Genomic DNA, 19,721 nt, shown 5'->3' with positions numbered 1-19,721 from the left:
TCCTTTGGCATAACCAATTAAGTTCTAGAAATTTATCCTAAGGAAATAATTAAGCATGAACTTAGAGATTCACCTACAAGATGTTCTGTATTTATTACTTATTAAAAAATTATGACAAAAAAATTAAAACATTAATAAATAAGCCAAAACTTATCTACTATACAGTGGAATTCAGCCACTAAAAAGTATATTACAGGTAACTTTGGTATTTTTTAGCATGTAAATAACACATGAATAAATGTTTAAATGGTATTTAAATAGAGTAAAAAGTTAAAGGCTCAAATTGCTATTTTCAGTAATGAAAATTATGAACAACCCTCCCACTAGGGACATCTATGAAGCTGACAAAAAATTTTTTAAACACCTTCAAAGTATGAAAACCTTCACAAAATGGTAAGAATTTATGGAACTAGTTTCTAATATAGCTCGTAATAAAGAAAGCCAAACGACAGTGAAATAAAAATATCAGTGTACTGGCAGAAAATAATTTCCAACTTTGAGTTCCATACTGAGAAAAGTATTTTCCACAATGGAGGCAAGAAAAACAAACAACCAAACAGACAATTTCAAGAGAAATTTAAAAATCTGCTTTGGGCAGAAGGAAAATTTTCTCAGATGTAAGTCAGAAATCTAAGAATAGGAAAGAACACAGCAGTGATGGTAAATATGTTGACATATATGAATGAATATTAACTGTATGTAAAAATAATGATGGCCTGAAGTTTCTTAAAAAAGAACTAAAATAAATTAAAAAACAACAATTAGTTGAGAAGGGAGTACAAAGAAACTGTTGTTAGGAATTTGTCCAAGAATAGGGCCAACATACTGATTAACATTAAACTTTATAAATTAGGAATACATGTAGGAATTCATAGACTATGAATTAAAAGCAGGTGAATTGCATATATAACTTCCAAAAAGAGAACAAATTTAAAATATTAAAAATGTATTTAAAAGAAGAGCAGAGGAAATAGAAAAGTGTGATAAATGGAAAGCACAAAATAGGTTAGCAGACTAAAAGCCACATGATGTACTCTATATTAAAAGAAAGAGGATTGAGTGCTCCAGTTAAAAGACAAATATTGTCTAATTGTATATTAAAAAAAAATACAAACATGAGATTAAATCATATGAAATTGCTAATGGTTGATAATTTTCAGACTATAGGCATTGCAATTTCATTTGATTCAGCTAAAATATTATTTGTAGGGGCACCTGACTGGCTCAGGTCACAAACTCAAGAGCTGATGAGTTTGAGCCCGGCGTCAGGCTCTGTGCTGACAGCTCAGAGCCTGGAGCCTGCTTCGGATTCTGTGTCTCCCTCTCTTTATGCCCCTCCCCACTCACACTCTGCCTCTCTCTTTCTCTTAAAAATGAATAAATATTGAAAGAAAATGTTAAAAAATAAATAAAATGTTATTTGGAAGAGACACATATAAACTGTTAGGACAGAGAAACATTTAAGTTAAAAGAATGGAAAAGATAGCTGTGCAAACTAAACTAACTAAAATAAAGCCGATTTATCTAGATTCATAGACAAAATAGAATTAAAACCAGAAAGCATTATCAGAGATGAAGAGAGTCAATAATGATCGAATTTCATTTCAGTGAGTCATCACAATTTATAATTTGTCAGCACCTAATTACAGTAGTCTCAAAATATAGAAAACACAATGGACAAAAATACAAAATTGACAAATCTAAATCAGAATAGGGTAGGTTAGCATGAATTTCTCAGTGATTGAAAAGACAAAGAAAAAGCCAGTAAAGAAATCTGACGTTTAAATTTTCTGATTTGAACAACATAATTAACAACAAATTAAGGGGTGACTATAGAACATTATCTGCAACAACTTCTATATAAGCCCTAGTGGTGCACGCCAAAGGAAGAGATAGTGAACTTGAAACGGATCAACAGGATTCCATAGGAATTTAAGAAACAAAGACAAGGGGCGCCTGGGTGGCGCAGTCGGTTAAGCGTCCGACTTCAGCCAGGTCACGATCTCGTGGTCCGTGAGTTCGAGCCCTGCGTCAGGCTCTGGGCTGATGGCTCGGAGCCTGGAGCCTGTTTCCGATTCTGTGTCTCCCTCTCTCTCTGCCGCTGTCCCGTTCATGCTCTGTCTCTCTCTGTCCCAAAAATAAAATAAAAAACGTTGGAAAAAAAAATTAAAAAAAAAAAAAAGAAACAAAGACAAAATTAAAAATAAAGGAAGCCAAATGTTGACATGTGAAACTGGAAACAACCCAAAAGAATACACAAATAGTAGAATATAGAATATACTATAAATGTAGAATACATAAATAATCATATCATATATTAATAGAAGAAAGCTCCAGAAACGTATTTACCAAGGAGTTAACAGATAATAGGTAACAATTATTGTCTCTTGTTCTTTTATTTTTCTGTATTGTCAGTTTTTCATTAAATATTTGTTGAATAATCTTTGTAAATAAAAAGCTTATTTTTCATTTACCAAAAACAAAATAAGAGACAGATTATTCTAATATTTAAATGAGGCACTATCTTTTCAAGTGTGAGGCAGAGATAAGCTGTATGAGAATCATTTCGGCTATTTTAAGAATTATCTCGGCTATTTATCAAAGCTTCATGCCAGACCTACAATCAGAATATTTGGGGGTTGTGCCTGGGAATCTGTAGGTTAATATTTTGACATTCAAGTTAGAGAACCATGGAAATAGAAGAAAAGTGACAATGGTTAAATATGGGAAAGCTAGCAATAATCTCAATGATTGATGGTTGTAATAAATGCCACATAGATCTCCTTCACTTTAATCCACTGATATGGCAAGATGAATCATTTGTGGATATAAAATCTATTATTTTGCTGTCATATTCTCAGAGGATGGTTCTGTGATTTCAGAAATAGAACACCATAATGGAATTGATTTTGATATTCACAAATAGTGACGATGTATTTAGCTTTAACTTATGTACCTCTGAAACCATGATTTTGAGGGGTTATTTTGTTATTACTTCAAGCATACAGGGCTCGACATTTTATCAAATTCTTAACTAATTAATTTAGATATACACTTGTGTATTCCTGCATATGCCTAGCTAAAGACTAAATACTATGATTTGGAATATATATTTTGAGTGGGTTGGAGGGGATGGTATTTTTAACAGAGGCTCTAAATAATAGGCACTAAAAGAATTGTTTCCAATTTCTAAAAACAAATAAAGTAAAGCTCAGTAGTTTGATAGATGTCTATGAAGTATTACCAAGATTTCCTTACACTGCATACTAAGGAAACTTAGCCAAAGTTCAAAGGGTAATAGCCTTTATTTTGCCAGAAAGTTCTATAATTCGGGTGAATAGATGCAGATAGTCTCAAGTATAGGGGATTGCATCATGCACAATGCAGTTTAGTAGAAATAGTGTGACATAGTGCTTAGAAACATTAGTTCTGGGATGCAAACTGGTGCAAGCCACTATGGAAAACAGTATAGATAGAGATTGATCAAAAAATTAAAAATAAAATTACCATATGATACCACTACTGGGTATACACAAAGAAAATGGAAGCACTAATTTGAGAAGATATATGCACCCCTATGTTTATTGCAGCATTATTTATAAGAGCCAAGATATGGAAGCAACCCATGTGTCCATCTATAGATGAATGGATAAAAAAGAGGTAGTGTCTATATATAGTGGAATAAATGGATTATTACCAATATCACTAAGTTGTAGCACATCTGTATTAGCCAAGTTTCGCTAGAGAAACAACCAATAGGAACCTACACAGAATAGTTATACACAAATATAAATGTAGATACAGATACAGATATAGTTGTGACATATGTATAATGTATACAGATGCATGTGTGTATGCATTTATGGGTGGGGGAGAGATTATAGGAATTGCATCATGCAGTTACGGAAGCTGAGGAGTTCCATAATCTGCCATCTGCGAGCTGGAGAAACAGGAAAGCCAGTTGTGTAATTCAGTGATGTCCTAGAGCAGGAAAGGTGATGTCCTGCTCAAGCAAACAGCAGATTCACCCTTCCTACACCCTTGTGTTCTATTCAGGGCCACAAGGGGTTGGATGATGTCCACCTGCCCTGGTGAGAGTGATCTTCTTTACTCAGTCAATGGATTCTAATGCTGATCTCTTTTGGAAACACCCTCACAGACATGCCCAGAAATAATGTTGTATCAACTATATAGGCATCCCTTAGCCTAGTCAATAAACACATAAAACTAACAATCACAACATCACATTGGCATTTTCCTGTTAATGAAAGTGTATTTATATCTGTGATTATTTTTCTTACATATTTGTCTTAAAAGTTCATTTGTTAGAACTCTTCACCGGGAGGCTTTTATACATGTCGGAAGAAATATTTTGATATGCAGCTTGGGGTGAGGGCATGACATCCACACGGGGCATTTCTGAGAACTGTCTTGTCTTTCCTTAGAATTCTATTCCAGTGCCAGTCACTTTAACCCTCTTCTGTTAGTTTCTTTAGCCATGTCAGCTCCATCATTTTCCTTTTGTAAGCTTCCCCTCCACATCTCCTCTCTTGGCATCTGACTCTACTGTGAACTAAAATTTGATTTTCTTTTGGTGTCTTTAAATTTCACTTTCATACTCATTACCAAACTTGACAAATATTCTTGGATGCTGCTCCTTTTAGAGGAACTAGAAGTAGTCTAAATTTTAAATAATTCCCCTGATACATGGGGTGTATAAAATATACATATCGATGTGTACATCTACATATGCAGATGGTCCCCAACTTACAGTGTCTCAACTTAACGATTTTTTGACTTTATGATGGTGCAAAAGTGATACGAATTCCGTTGAAACCATTCTTCCAGTTTTTGATTTTGGCCTTTTTCCTGGCTAGCAATATGCAGTATGATGCTCTGTTGTGATGCTGGGCAGTGGCATCAAGCCACAGCTCCCAATCAGCCACACAGCCATGAGAATAAGCTATGATCCACTTATAGCCCATACATTCTGTAGCCATACAGCCATTCTGCTTTTCACTTTCAATACAGTATTCAGTAAATTACAGGAAATATTCAACACTCTATTATAAAATAGACTTTGTGTTAAATGATTTTTTGTCCAACTACAGGCTAATGAGGGTTTATCTGAATGTAGCCCCACCATTAATCAAGAAAGGTCTGTGTATAAAATCCTATACATGCACCCCCTATACATATATACTCACTTGGCTTTATAGTCGTGGATAAGATAGGTAAATTTAAGGATACTCTATAGGATTGAGACACTGCTTTGAACATCCTGATAGAACCCCTTGATAAAGGGTGCTGGGACTATAGCAACCCAAGGGGAAAATGACATGTCATAAAAACAACAGCAACAACAGTGTCTGAAAACATCCTTTTTGTTTTAGTTCTCTTTCCTTACCACCCTTCACTGTATAAAGTTTAAGAGCTTACATTAAAATTGATTCTGACTGACCGTGAGAGAGTGAAACAATTCTGAGTGACTGTGAGAGAAAATCAATCAGGATTTTCTTCCCTACCGAGAGTGACATGAGATGGCATCACTAGACAGGGACACTTCAAAGACCCATGTGGTTGATGAATTAATAAAGAAACAGTAATTACTACCTCGATCAAAATATGGCTGTTTATTGTCCAGCCCCTTCATGCAAGTCATGACACTTGTCACTATCAATTACTGCCAATTGGAAAGGAATAACAAGGTTTTGTTGTTAGCATCTCCTAATCGGTGGGACATATTACAAATATTAACATCAAAAATATCACTTTAGGAATTAAAAATGCTCCTTTATTCTGGTCGTCTGCAGGCTCCAGAAGGGCCGTTCTGGGGAGGACATGAGGCACAAGGTATAAGGCCACAGAGAGGAGCCACGAACTATCAAGGAGATGTGAATGTAGAGGTAAGAAGTTAACAAGACACTTCATACTCCCTGTGACCAGCCTTACCCAAGAATGTGCAAATACCGTCGTTCTTGGGAAGAATTAGTCCCGCTCAAGGCTTCTGTCAAGAAAGTGTATCCCCAACTGAAATTACCAAGGCCTCACCCACCATAGCAGGATCTTAAGGAGCTCTGGGGTATCCGCCATGGGAGATTACATCCTTGATATCAAGGTCTTTCCTGCTGGTGTTCCTCTGATCATACCTCTTCCTGTAACACAATGTCTACTAAATGGTACGCTCATGGTCTCTTCAAGTGTGCACTAAGCATTACTGAAAACTGAGAGGGTTTTAAAGCAGACCGGTTTATGACATCAGTTGCTCATTGTCTATTTACATGTGTCTCAAAAGTACCCCCTTTGCATCTGATGACCTTTGGACACATTTCCCAATCCTGCTCATTATGACTTGCCTGCTGTCCATTTTAATCCTTTACTGTAGATATGCTTGTCATGGCCCTGCAAATCCTGGGACAAGGATTTGGACTTCAGTGCCCCTTTACTTGAGAGCAGGGATCAACAGGGGCACCTGGGTGGCTCAGTTGGTTAAGCATCGACTTCGGCTCGGGTCATGATCTCGCGGTTTGTGGGTTCGAGCCCCGCATTGGGCTCTGTGCTGACAGCTCGGAGCCTGGAGCCTGCTACGGATTCTGTGTCTCCGTCTCTCTCTGCCCTTCCCCCACTTGTGTTCTATCAAAAATAAATAAAATGTAAAAAAAAAATTTTTTTAAAGAGCAGGGATCAACAGAATCCACTCTATACATAGTCCTACTCTAAAGACTCCAATCTGGGCAAAACTCTGGGTTCTAATCACACTGTTAATCTAACCCAAATTCTCATGGTATTTTATTTATTTGGCTCAGATATATTACTATGGACAGGGACCTCCTTCCATACTCAACTTATTTTATTCATCTTTCTGTCCCTGAAGATCACTACATACTCACATTTGTTTCTAGATGAACCTTCCTTCCTTCTCTTGACCTCACACCTTGGAGAAGCAGTATCATATTGAGTCAGGGATTCAAATGCCCTTTTCTCAGTACTAGGTCTCCTATGTTAATAGGTTGTATCAAAGCCTTAAGATGAGGCAAGATGCAGGAGATGAAGCTGAAACCTGTAGTGGAGTTTTGCTCTATAGCACCTCGCCTATTGAAATCGACAAACTCATCTTTTTTACGTATAGGACCCTGTCTCGGACTCTGTCTCGCCTCCAGATGACCTAGTTTGACCTTGGCTAGTAGCCCTTTTCTTTCATTTTTTCTTGGCTCTGACAGTCAGGCTGCCTCTTGAGTTCCTGTCCTGGTTTTTAGACCACAAATAATAATAACTTGTTTTGTATTGGTCTTTTTACCCCATAGTTAAAATATTTTGTAAGATTCAGACTGATCTGTGTTCAGATCCACTTTGTGCTTTTTACTAGCTCAGGGAATGTAGATAACCTAACCCTTATGAACTTTAGTTATCTCCTGTGTAAAATAAGAGTGGGAATGGGTAAGTTTCAGGGTTTTTGAGGCATTAGCAGAAACTCAATAAATGGCAGACATTTATGTTATTGTAATCGTTTTTATTATAATACTCCGCATCTCCATTTACTACCTGTCTCCAGAAACAGTGTTCAATTCTTTTTGGCTGTCTGCTCTTTCCTCCTCTCACTATTTGTTCCTCACTGACCTCCATCAACTTTAAGTTATAACGAACAGTTTTGGGTTCCCATTTTGGAAATTTTGTCCTCAAATACCCTAACTTATCTGTCAGAGTTCACTCACAGTAATCTTGTAGCTTGGAGTGATTTGTTTCCCATTTCCTGGTAAGCACCTTTTGTCTTGGCATATTATTAACATACCTTTTTTGAGTTCCTGTACTCAATTTCCAAAGTGTAAAGTGGGGGCTTCCACACACATTCAAGCAGTGCTCTGACACCAATTGGACGTCCTACAATTCAACTCGATTCTGACACTACCTACCCAGAGATGGCATCAGATTGCACAGGTTGAAGACTGCCTCACCCCTTAAACACCAGTCACAAATGCAAATTGTCACTTGTGCTTCTTACCAACTGACTATGAATCAGGTTCCCACAAATGCCTCCTCAGATTTGATTAATTTGTCAGCGTGGCTCAGAGAATTCAGAGAAACTTTTTACTTACTAGATCATCAGTCTATTATAAAAGGATATAACTCAGGAACAGCAAGATGGAGGAGATGCATCTTGTAAGGCATGTGGGAAGGGGCCCAAACTTCTACCCTCTCCAGGCACGCCACTTGCCCCACATGTCCCCATCTTCGCCAACCCAGAAGCTCTCCAAACTCCATCCTTTTGGGTTTTTATGGAGACTTTACTACATAGGCAAGATTGATTAATTCAGTGGCTGTTGGTGATTAATTCAACCCCCAGCCACTGTCTTCCCTCCCTGGAGGTTGGGAGGTGTGAGTGAAAGTTCCAACCCTCTGATCACGTGGTTGGCCCCACTGGCAACTAGCCCCCATCTTTAAGTGCTTTCCCAAAGTCACCTCATTAACATAACAAAAGACACCTTTATTACTCTTCATCAGAGGGAATTCCAAGGGTTTTAGGAACTTTGTGTATGAAATGGGGACAAAGACTAAATACATATTTCTTATAAACAATAATCATAATATTGCAATATCCCTCTTACTGTCAAAATACTTTAAAATATATGATCATCCAACGCTGACCAGACCATGCCTTACTTTTGAGCTCTGTGCTTTTTAATATTTCCCTGACTTAAGCCTGCCATTTTGATAAACACGTCCTGCTGTCTCTTTAGTTCATGCTTGTTTGTGTGACTTACAGAACCATCCTTGAATCTTGACAAATGAGATGTGGGTTCTAGTCCTGTGTCTTCACACTCACCATCCCTGAGACCTAAGGAAACAATGTCTTAAGCTTCAATTTCTGCATCTCCTTAAAATAAAGTGATGGTAACGTTGCCTTGTTCCTCACAGGGTTGTTATGAAGCTAAAGCTAAGTATGTGTGAAAGAATTTGGTAACTGGTAAAACATGTACAATTATAAGGACGATTCTGGCGGGCTGCTTCCCAGACATTTTTGGACTCCTACTAAAAAGGCAATGCTACACACCAAGGAAACACATAGTTTGTTGATACATGATTCTGTTACTAAGGTGTGCAATAAAAACCTAAAGTGAAGCTCAGGTAAATACTTCTGGTTGTTATATGTTTGTGAAGTTCAGCCATTTTCATTCTAGAAAAAAATTCTCCTTTCCTATAAGGAACTATTTTTGTTGGTGGAATCATGAGCAATGAAGAAAAAAGATGGGAATTTGTAGAAAGCTGAGAATGAAAGAGTATCTGGAGACGGTGATACTATGATCCTCTTCAGTCGCATTGTTTAACTGAGTCATGTCCCTGGAAGATGACAGGCTGTTGGAGGTTCACACTTGATGGGAGTCACGTCAGGATCACAATCTTGTGCAAATGTGTATAGTTTCATCCCCTCGCTTCTCTCACAGGGATTGAATATTAAGTTATGCTGAAGCCATCGTATTGCAGGACTGGATTAAACCTCTGTCTCTTCATTCCATTTCCCTTCACTGAAAATCTGGGGCACAACTCGTGCCTCCATTAGTGCCTGATGGAAGAGTTGAAACTCCCTGGGCTTTCTTTAAAAAATGCCATGTCTAATGTTCTGCTACGGACGTTTGCCTTGAGTCAAATACGGAACTTATGTAGAATTATATGTGGGCTAGTGGTGAGCATTGCTTTTATAAGATAAGGAATCATTTCACATTATTCTTATTTTACTTTAATGCTTGGGGTCCTTTTAGCCAAGCACTAGCATTTAACTCTGAAGAAGCAGTGGTAAAAATGCAAATAAATGACCCCCCAAAATTATGTTTTGACCTCCAGGAAATTCATCTAAGAGTAGAAAACTATATTCAGAATCAAACATTTCCTTAAGCATCTGTATTATCATAATGTTTTGTAAAATTTCAAACTTACTTTTACTTTGAAATGGCCTGTGCAGTAGTATTTGTTAAATATACATTTAGTGTAGCATATGATTTAGAAATTTTTATTACTTATTTTTATTATTAAAAAATTTTTTAACATTTAATTTTGAGAGACAGAGAGAGACAGAACACGAGTTGGGGAGGAGCAGAGAGAGGCACTCACAGAATCGAAAGCAGGCTCCAGGCTCTGAGCTCTCAGCACAGAGCCCACCATTGGGCTCAGACCCAGGTACCGCAAGATCATGACCTGGGTCGAAGTTGGAGGCTTAACAAACTGAGCCACTCAGGTGCCCCGGAAATTTTTATTTTAAAACAGCACGAATATGTTGAACAATTGGCAATGGAAATCATTGGGGGGTTTCTTAACTACAGCAACACCAATTACTTGAAGAAATTTGGTGGAAAAAATCAATAAAATATGATGTGATTCTTCTACATCTATATTATTCTTTTTTTTCAGACCCTTTTGTTGTTGATTACAATCTTTAAGACATTGGAAAAATTATTAGTATGTCCACATCTTAAATGAGTTTGCTCATTTGTTGAATGGGATGGTTTTAAAGATCAAATAATTGAATCTATGTGCATGGCACATAGAGAGCATTTCATAAATGTCAGTCATTATGATTATTTAAGATAAGTACATAAAATCTCATATCTTTGATAGGATACTTTTGTTTCTAAGACTTAAATATCAGTGTGAACAATTATATTTTTTAGAATCATTGTTTTACTTTCACCAGAAAAATCTACTTTTCTGTTGGAAACCATATTTCCTACTGTCTTTAGTTTTAAACCACTTTGGTGTTAAAAGTGTAAGTAATCAATGGTTTTTGGATACCTGCTAGGAGTCAAGTACTTTCCAAAGCTCTCTGAGGGATTTAAACATAAAAAACACCATCATTTCCCTTAACTACTTAGAATTTATTGGCAGGGATAAGTATATTAAAAAGAAAGTATATCATAAAGCAGAGTGGAAAAAATGGTTTAAGAGAAACATAGATCAAAATGATTAAGAAAGCAGACAAAATACAGATTACACTCTTAGAACATGGAAGAACTTCAGATATTAGTAGAAGTTTGGTTCAGGAAGAACATTTCAGGCAGAGGAACAATGAAAGCAAAGGCATTGATGCATGAACGTGCATAGCATGTGTAGGGAAAACGTGAGGTGCTTGATACTGATGCATGGCAAGGAAAGGGGTATAATGCTGAAAAGTTGGAGCATGTCTCAGGACCGGTCAGGTCCAGATCCAAAAGGACAAGGGCAGGAATAATATGATCATGGAAGCAGTGGGGGTGGGGAGTTGGGGGCAGCTAAGGGAAAGTTTGTAGAGACAGAAGTAGTAGGGCTTCGGAACTAATTGAATGTGAAGAAAAAAGAGAAGGTGAAGTTGACCCTGATTCTGTAGCCTTATATGCCTGAAATATTAATGATGCCATTACAATGAAGGTTTGGTGCGGCAGGTGATAACCATGTCAGCTTTAGCCATATTAAGTTTAAAAAAACACTGGTAGGATTTTCTGGGGAAGGCATCTGAGGGTTGAAACCCTGGTCCTGATATCCAGAGGAGTGTTCAGGCTTCAGTGATTTGGGAGTAATACACACAGTAGTGATAGTGATGCTTTAAGAATAAATGAATGAAAACCCTTCAATAATTCCAACAACCTCTACCATAGATAAAGCCAGTTTTAAAAATTGGTTTAAGTTTAACTCATAAAATCATATTATTATTTCAGTCCCTGCTTAACAATTTATGAGTTTTTATTTTATGTATATTTTATTTGTAGTCCATGATTTTTAACTTTTTATTTCTCTTTGTTTCTTCTCTTTCTCCATTCCTTCACACTAAATTTCTTTGTTCTTTCTGATTCCCTTTGTCTTTCATCTTCTAATGTAATAAGAGATAAATTTCTAATTTTGGACCATAAGTCCATGATATCCTGTATGATTCACTATAATGTTTTGAACATCAGTTATGAAAATATGGAAATGTGTTAGTATATTTTTGAAGGATGTTTCCAAAAGCCTACAATCTACAACCTCGGCCAAAGTTGGACTTAGGAGATTTTCCTATTTCTAGATACACAAAACCTAGCTTTTCTCCTTAGAGATAACAGATATTGAGCAAACATTGGGTACTATGTTCCAGGTACTAAGGATATAAGCTGAATAGCACATGGTCCCCTTTTATTAGCAGCTCACTTTGTAATGGGCTTTCAAGACAGAATTTGCTGGAAACTTTTTTCTTCCCCAGAGCCCTCATTTCAAGCATTGGTGTTTGCCATTTCATTGTATACGAATGCATTTAATTCCACAGTTTAAATTGTCTTTATCACCTGTGGTTTGTTGCCTCTTTGTTCTATGCCAGATTATTCTTGAAATGGATGATACACTCTCTTTATGTTTTAAATGTCCCAGCAAGTATATAATAATAGCATGAAAGAATCATGAAAATGACCAAAATCTAGACATTTAAAATTATTGAAAAATTTTCTCTTGTATCTTTTTATCTTAACCACAGTATTTCTGGAGCTTATTCTTTGTACCTGACACTAAAGTATTTAGTATCAATTTGTTTGATTACCTAAATCTTTTAAACTCGTCTTATTGGTGGGGCACCTGGCTGGCTCAGTTGGTAGAACATGCAACTTTTAATCTCAGGATCGTGAGTTCAACCATGGAGCCTACTTAAAAAATAAAGAAATAAATAAAGTCATTTTACTGGTATATGAGAAAGGGAAAGAAAAATTTTGATTCTCGGCCCTTTTGAAATCTTTACTAGAAATACAGTCAGTGTACAGAAAAGCAGATTTTAATTTATTGAAAAAGGTCAGTGTGAAATGTTTAGAGCAGCGTTTTTCCTCTTTAGCTCTTATGCGTCCTGGAGGCAATGCTGTTGCAGTGTTCATTGTGGGAGACTGGAAACACAGAGTCCTGCCAGGGTGAAGTGTTCAGGCCCTTCTGTTTGACACTTGGCTACATATACCCTAAGATTCTCTTCTGGCTGAGAGTCTCTCTCTCACAGGTGCAAGAGAGTGTTCAGCATGACATCCTGACTTGGTGTAAAGAAGTATAGGGCTTAAAACATTGCATTTTCAGGGTGCCTGGAAGGCTCAGTCAGTCAAGCATCTAACTTCAGCTCAGGTCATGATCTCAAAGCTTGAGTTCGAGCCCCGCGTAGGGTTCTGTGCTGACAGCTCAGAGCCTGGAACCTGTTTGGGATTCTGTGTCCCCCTCTCTCTCTACCCCTCCCCCACTCACACTCTGTTTCTGTCTCTCAAAAATAAATACACATAAAAAAAACATTGCATTTCATTTATAACTGTTTTATTAAAAATCTTGGTTTGTTTTCTCTTAAATCCCTGTTAAATCCTTTTGACTTGAGGATAGCCATAAAGAAAATGAGCAGAATAAAAAATTATGTGAAACTATAATAGTTTGTAACATTCATTAAAATACATAAAATTTAAGGATCACAAACTATGCTGTGAAATGATATTTGGAAAAGAAAATAGCTTTTCACAGCATGGTACTAACCTCTGCGGCTGGAAGACTTTGTTATTAATTTCAGCTAAGTCACTGCATTGTTTCTCTGCCCATCTTATGGAGAAAGATCTCAGCCTCTTTCGGGTCCCCTCCAAGACAGCCAGCCTTGCTCGGCTATGAAATTTGAGAATGGATCCATGGATGTTGGCTTGATTAGAACTGACTTTTCATTTTTTTCTAGCTTGCTACATGCCTTTCTCCATTACTAATTGGCAAAATATTCTTCTCTGGTCGTTTTCAACTTGAATTTAATTGTACATTGATGTGATCCATAGTAAGAAGTAATTTTAAATTGACAGTCAAGGTGGTATATTTGAAAGAGAATAGAATTTAAAGCCCAGAGATCTAGTTCCTGATTTCATTTACTCCATTTACTGCCTGTATGACCATGGACACATCTCTTAAACTTTTTGAATATGAATTATATTTTTAAAAATAAGGATTATAATTGTTATCCTACTTTCCACGTAGAACTCTTCTTTTCCTTGTCTATAAAAATGATTAGCTCTTCTAAACATTCCATTAACTCAGTGTTTCATGGCTTTGGTACCTGGGATACTGACTGAGAATGATGTGAAATATTTATTTAATTGCACTTTGTTCAGACTTATTTAATCAGAATCCCTGGAGGTGGTGGTAAGAATACCAGCATTTTTTTTTTTTTGGAAATTGCAGGATTTCTTTCTTTTTTAAAAGCTGAATAATATTCCATTGTATGTACAACCCACTCTTAAAAATCTGTTCATCTGATGATGGACACATGTAGGGTGGATGTACAACATAGTGTCTATAGTTAACAATATTTTATTAGGCACTTAAACAATTTTAAGAGGGTATATCTCATGTTAAACATCCTTACCACAAAGAAAACAAAAAAAACATGTACAAGGAAACTTTTGGATATGACAGATGTGTCTATTGTGTCTATGACTGATTGTGGTGATAGTTTCATGGGTGTATGCCTATGTCCAAACTCATCAAACTGTGTACGTTAAATATATGCAATTTTAAGTGTGTTCATTGTACCCGCCAGCAAAGCTTTTTTTTTTTAAAGAATTACTATATCTGAAAATTAAATATGCCAAATGAAGTCTTTGGCACATTGATTTTTTTAATATTTATTTATTTATTTATTTATTGTGAGAGAGAGACAGAGTGTGAGCAGGGGAGAGGCAAAGAGAGAGGGAGACACACAATCTGAAGGAAGCTCCAGGCTCTGAGCCATCAGCACAAAGCCCAATGCAGGGCTCAAACTTACAAACCATGAGATCATGACCTAAGCCGAAGTCCGACGCTTAACCGGCTAAGCCACCCGGGAGCCTCTCTTTGGCACATTAAAATTTGCTCCACATTGACACAATCCTTGGTCTGAAAATCTATGTAAATGTGTATTTTACGTGCTCCACTTTTATTCCAATGCATATGCAACCTAGAAAGGCACCAATGAGTGGTATGGGGACCATATATTAATTTAATGTTTCTAAGACACACATTGTGTTGAAAGGTTCATCATTTAAAATAAATAGTTCATCGTTTTAACTTGAAGAATTTAAAATTAAGTCAATTAGTAACATATAAGGAGTGTTATAAATTAATTTTTACTTGCTTTTGTATGTTAACTATTTGCATTTGAGTACACTTGATAATGGGGCAAGTTGCCATAGATTACAATTTATCATTAACAGAAGGGTAGAAAAATCCTCTATTTGGCCATATTCTTTTAAGAATATCCTGTGGTAAAGATTTTTCACTCTTCTAGGTAGACTTTGCTCTCATTCTATGTCTAAGTTAAATATGTTACATCTTGGAAGCTTGACTTTGCCCTCTGATTAATGGTGCTTCCCTTTCTTTGCATTCCTAATTTTGATCCCCAGGACACTGATTAGGTAACTTCCTGCACGTTATGCGTCATGTCAGAGTCCGCTTCCAGGAGAACTCAGCCTGCAACAGTGTCCTGCTAGTATCCCTTTGGCACACCCCAGAGGTCTCCTGCAGACAGCTCCTGACCCTATAGGCAGCTTCTGGTGTCTCTGCCTACAGGTGTTCTCTAGCTGTGGAAGCGTGCTCAGTTCTTTTCGGTTCAGACAGAAACGGTCAATAGCCAGGAGCAGTGCCCAACCTAAAGAGGATGAGGATGGTAGGGGACTGGTGGACAAATATCCCAGCCTTCTCACATCTCAGAGGGAAAACTGGGAGGAAGGCACTACAGTCTCTCAGAGGGTTCTCAGATTTACTTCCAGTTGCCTTCAGTAATAACGGTTCATTCACATGGCCGGTTTATGACCACTCTCCCGTTCATGTCTTAACCTCCTAACTCCCTCACTGCCTTCCTCGGCTCATGCCCAAATGAATTAACTGCATCCAAACCTTTCTGGGGTCTGCTTTGGGGACTCCAAACTAAGACAAGATCTAAGGATTTGTAGTTCATAATTCACTCCCTTTTGATCCGTGCATATTGTTATTGTGTCTCTCTCACCTTCCTTTATTATTGTTGGAAGTTTAAATAATTTAAGTCATAAATAATATACAACATTCAAAAAAGAATGGTATAGGACTCCACATACTGACTATGAAAATAACACTCAGGGGCTGTAGGAGGATTGTATTAATACTTTTATTGCACCTGGTCTCAGTTCATCTGTAGAGAACATTGTGAATAGTAATATTTAAAGAAAACCCATTGTGTCAACTATAGTTAAATAAAAAAAAAATAAGAAAACCCATTGTAGATGTTTCCATTTAAAACCGTCTAATCAAGATACCAAAGAAAGCACTCACTTCCTTTGCTGATTGCAGTGAAATGTGTTTTTACTGTGAATATTTTTGTAACTTTTATTAGTAAGGGAGATAAGATGTATAAAAGTTACAAGTTTTCAGTTTGTATGCCATTACATTTGTTTTCCTTGAATCATTTTATTTTACTTTTACTTTCACTCTAACAAAAGAAAGGACAAAAAGAAAAATTACTTTTTCTTTGGCTTGCTAAAGAAACAAAACTAAACAAATGGAAGATGTGTGACATGCCAAGAAATCTAAGATACTAGGCTTTCTATCATCTTAATTTAAACTACATCAAAAATCTCCTGATTCTGTGGGTTAAAAGAAATATAATTTGTCAACGAGCCATTCAATTAATAAAGGAAGACCTAACTATGCAATTAAAATATTTAAATTAGCTTCTTTAATCATGTATTTATTTCAAGATGATGGAAGCATTTAAAATTTTACTATCATATAAGGTATAATAACTGAGTTATTGACTCTAAATGAAGTTTGGGAAAGAAGGAAGATTCTGTTGATTATCTTCTTGGTCTTATATGATACCAGTGGTTTTGTTTTTTTTTAATTGAGGTAAAATTCACATAAAATAAAATTAACCATTTAAAATGTACATTCAGTGGCCTTCAGTATATTCACAATGTTGTACAAACCATCACCTATGTCTAGTTCCAAAATATTTTCATCATCTCATAAGAAAACCCATACCTATTAAGCTGTCATTCCCTATTGCCGCCCTCCCAGCCCCTGGCAACCACCATGCTGCTTTCTGTCTCTAAGCACTTATCTATTCTGGATATTTAATATGAGTAGAATCATGCAATAAGCAATCTTTTGTGTCTGGCTTCTTTCACTTAGCAAAATGTTTTCAAGGTTCCATTATGTTATAGCATGTATCGGTATTTTATTCATGCAATTACTCTATTGCGTGTATACACCACAATTCACTTATTCATTCATCTGTTGATGGGCATTGGGTTATTTCTACCTTTAAGCTATTGTGAATAGAGCTGCTATGAACATAGGTGGGTAAGTATTTGTTTGAGAATGGTTTGCAATTCTGTGAGCATATATCTAGGGATGGAGTATCTGTCACATGGTAAGTTTATGTTTAACCTTTTGAGGAACTGCCAGTTTTCCACAGCAGCATCATCATTTTATATATTTTTAAAAAAATTTTTTAACATTTATTTATTATTGAGAGACAGAGCATGAGCATGGGAGGAGAGGAGAGAGGAGACACAGAATCTGAAGCAGGCTCCAGGCTCTGAGCTGTTAGCACAGAGTCTGACGTGGAGCTCGAACTCACAAACCACGAGATCATGACCTGAGCTGCAGTTGGACGCTTAACCGACTGAGCCACCCAGGTGTCCTAGCAGGATCATTTTACATTCCCACCAACAATATATGAAGGTTCCAGTTTCTCTTCATGCTCCCCAATGCTTATTTTCCTTTTCTAAAGTGGTATCTCATTGTGGTTCTGATTTGCATTTCCTTAATGACTAATAATGTTGACCATCTTTTTGTGTGCTTCTTGGCCATTATATATCTTTGGAAAAAAGTCTCAATTCTTTTGCCCATTTTTAAATTGGGTTCTTTATCTTTTTGTTGTTGAATTGTAAGAGTTCTTTATATATTCAGGACACTTGATCCTTATCAAATGTATGATTTGAAAATGTTTTCTCCCATTTGGTTGGTTATCTTTTCACTTTCCTGATTATGTCCTTTGATGCATAAAAGTTTTTAATTTTGACAAAGCCCAATTTATGTTTTTTTTTCTTTTGTTGCTTTTGGTTTCATAACCAAGAATCTATTGCCAAATCCAAAGTGATAAATATTTACTTCTGTGTTTTCTTTTGGGAGTTTTATGTTATTAGTTCTTGTATTTAGGTCACTGATGCATCCTTTTTTTTTTAAGCATTTTTTTAAATGTTTATTTTTGAGAGAGGGAGAGAGAGAAAGAGAGAGAGAAAGGGAGGGGCAGAGAGAGAGGGAGACAGAATCTGAATCAGACTCCAGGCTTCTGAGTTGTCAGCACAGAGCCTGACATGGGGCTCAAACTCACGAACTGTGAGTTCATGACCTGAGCTGAAGTTGGCCGCTTAACCGACTGAGCCACCCAGGAGCCCCAGGTTACTGATGCATCTTGAGTTAATTTTTATGGTTTTCAGCTTTATTGACATATAATTGATGAAAATTGTATATATTTGAGATATTCAACTTAGTGTTCTGCTAATACATATATAGGGAAATGATTGCCAAAATCAAGCTAACTAACATCCCTGTCACTTCACATAGTTACTATTTTCTCTCCTTTTTTAAAAAAAAAAAATTAAATGCCTTTTTAAGAGCAGTTTTAAGTTTTACTGCAAAATTAAGAGGAAGGTATAGGGATTTCCTATATATCCCTTGCTCCCACACATACATAACCCCTCCTATTGTCATCATTTCACCACCAAAGTGGTACATTTGTTATAATTGATGAACCTGCATTGACACATCATAATCACCCAAAGCCCATAGCTTACATTACTCTTGTAATGTTCTATGGGTTTGAACAAATGTATAATGAAATGTATTCATCATTATAGCATCATATAGAGTATTTTCAGTGCCCTAAAAATCTACATTCTACCTACTCATTCCCACCTCTTCCCCTCAAAACCCTGGCATCCACTGATCTTTTTACTTTCTCGATATTTCTGCCTTTTCCAGAATGCTGTATATTTGGAATCATATAGGGTGTAGCTTTTTCAGATTGGCTTCTTTCATTTAATAACATGCATTTAAGGTTCTTTTATGTCTTTTCCTACTATAATAGTTCATGATATATGTGTACATTAATATCTGTATACATTGTGAAATGATTACTACAATCAGGCTAATTAACACATTCACGTAGTTACTCTTTCTTTCTTTCTTTCTTTCTTTCTTTTTTTTTTTCTTTCCTTATTTCTTTTTCTGTTGTGAGAACACTTTGGATCTACCCTCTTAGCAAATTTCAAGTATATGATACAATGTCACTAACTATAATTACCATATTGTGCATTAGATCTCCAGAACTTATTCATTTTGCATAGCTGAAATGTCCAACTTCATTCCTTTGCATATGGCTATCCATTTATTGAGGAGATTATTCATTCTCCATTGAATGGTCTTGGCCTTCTAAAAAGTCAGTTGGCCATAGATATACAGGTTTGTCATGCCAGGAGGTATGGGCTGACCCTTGCTTTTGGAGTTACAGTTCGTAGAGGAAAGGCATCACATCTGCCTCGCTCAGGAACTATGGATACTTTCCAGCTGAGTAGAGGCCAGAGTGCCAGCCTCTTCTACGAAGCAATGGTGTTTCTCCTCAGTCAACCTCCAGAGGCAGGATCAAGGCCTTGTGCTGGCCTCATTCTGTATGCCAACTGGCATTTTCTCAAAGCTGTCTCAGGAACAGAGACTGTGAT

The 19,721-nt window shown here is 36.6% G+C and overlaps 1 long non-coding RNA gene across 2 annotated transcripts in view; it reads left to right on the top strand.

Moving 5' to 3' along the window:
• Nucleotides 1–19,721, top strand: part of LOC125930095 (uncharacterized) — a 263,475-nt gene that overhangs the window by 83,366 nt on the left and 160,388 nt on the right. For both annotated transcript variants that reach the window (XR_007460061.1, XR_007460060.1), the window contains one exon: nucleotides 5,814–5,906. This is a non-coding gene — a long non-coding RNA (uncharacterized LOC125930095). The remainder of the gene's footprint in view (nucleotides 1–5,813; nucleotides 5,907–19,721) is intronic.

This window comes from Panthera uncia, chromosome A2 (assembly GCF_023721935.1).
Source record: "Panthera uncia isolate 11264 chromosome A2, Puncia_PCG_1.0, whole genome shotgun sequence".
Lineage (NCBI taxonomy): Eukaryota > Metazoa > Chordata > Mammalia > Carnivora > Felidae > Panthera > Panthera uncia.
This window is presented reverse-complemented; position numbering and strand designations above follow the sequence as displayed.